This window comes from Belonocnema kinseyi, chromosome 1 (assembly GCF_010883055.1).
Source record: "Belonocnema kinseyi isolate 2016_QV_RU_SX_M_011 chromosome 1, B_treatae_v1, whole genome shotgun sequence".
Classification (NCBI taxonomy): Eukaryota; Metazoa; Arthropoda; class Insecta; order Hymenoptera; family Cynipidae; genus Belonocnema; species Belonocnema kinseyi.
Genome location: NC_046657.1, coordinates 162324893 through 162326640, shown reverse-complemented (window position 1 = coordinate 162326640; position 1748 = coordinate 162324893). Strand labels below are relative to the sequence as shown.

At 38.5% G+C, this 1748-nt stretch overlaps 1 protein-coding gene across 2 annotated transcripts in view; it reads right to left on the bottom strand.

Annotated features, from left to right (window-relative positions):
* The window catches only part of LOC117170258, a 17210-nt gene that overhangs the window by 1895 nt on the left and 13567 nt on the right, over positions 1-1748 (bottom strand). The window lies entirely within an intron of this gene.

Below are 1748 nucleotides of genomic sequence, written 5' to 3'. Positions count from 1 at the left end.
GGCATAAAAACAAAAACCCAAGTCGACTCTCTAGGCTCCAGTTATACCTCCCCCCTCTCCCAACCCTCCCTTATTAACTGAAGTTTTTGGTGAGACTGACGTTAGAACTACAATCACCACCATATGACGATTTGGTACTTAACTTTGACATGATTTCGACTCAGGAAATAAACTTATTACATAAAGGTGTTAGTTGGGCGTATAATCTAAACAATGAATAATACAAACTACAAAATAGCCTCAGAAAGGACTGGAACTTTTAATGACAATAGGCATGCACACGGAAAATCTAATGGTCATGTTTCAGACGACGAATGGAGACTGGGTGTTTGGAATGCTAGGGGAGTAAATGATCTCAAGGTAAAAGAATTGCGTGAAACTAGATATTTTATGTGCGCCCGAAACAAAGAAAAAGGGATGCGAAACTAAAGACATAAAAAACGGCGTGTTTTTAAGGCGGATTTAAAATATGGTCAGAAGTAGACTGTAAATCACATGGTAAACAAGGAGTAGGTCTCATTTTGAATGAAAGAGCAAAGCAGCATCTCGGAGACCAGGGCTTCGTGTCTCCCAGACTGCTGTGGGCTAGAATGAAAGTAGGAATCAGAAGACTATTTATTATAGCATGCTACACGCCGGTTGATAGTGATCCTAGAGAAGTAAAAGACGCCTTCTGGGACACTTTAAATGACACAATAAACATCTGCGAACATGAGGAAAGAATAATTCTACTAGGAGACATGAACGGTTGGGTGGGCACCCAAAATCAGGATACAGGAAGAGTATTAGGTAATTTTGGGGATCCAAGAACAAACTATAATGGAGATAAACTAGTTGGTCTATGCTTAGAAAGGGGTCTGTTTATTACAATTACTTGGTTTAGGCATAAAATGATCCACATGTTCACCTGGTCTAAAAGAAATAGCCGTAGTATAATTGACTTCGTTGTGGCGGATGAAAGACTAAGAGAGTTAGTCAAAGATACAAGAGTCATGGGGGGTCCTGAATTGCAATACTGATCATTACCTTCTGATCTCAAAAATTAACTTAGGTCGGGGATGTAGAAAAAAGAGAACCAAGAAAGCAAATCAAACGCGAATCAAAATTGAGAACCTGCAGAAACCGGATGTGCGAATAGATTTCCAAAATAAGATAATTAAAAGCATAGATAGGGCAAAATGGGAGGACCGTATGAAAAACAAAGATATAGAGGGTGTCTGGACAATGTTACGGGATATTCTTGTTAGATGTACGATCGAAGTGTGTGGTACCGCAGTTGTAGGAAGAATGTCTGGTGATTCGTGGTGAAATGATGAAATTCAGGCTGTCCAAAAAGCAAAAAGAGAAGCGTACAAGAGAACTTTGAACATCGCAGGTCTTACCAATGAAGAAAGAAATAGACATAGAAATGATTATAGACGCGAAAATAGAATACTTAAACGATTAGTTAAAGAAATTAAGATTACAATTAGAGCAGAAGAAGAGATAAAAATACAAAACGACTTTGAAGGAAGCAGGAAACTTCGAGATGGGAGACGTCCCAAACGATTGGAAAAAAGCGATTATCGTACACATATACAAGAGAAAGGGAGATAAAAGCGAGTGCAATAATTCCAGAGGGATTAGCTTATTAAGCACCGTAAGTGAAATATATTCAAAAATATTTATTCGTAGGGTAATGAAAATAACAGAAGCAAAGATTTGGGAAGTCCAAAGTGGGTTTATGCCAGGAAGGTCATGTACGGATC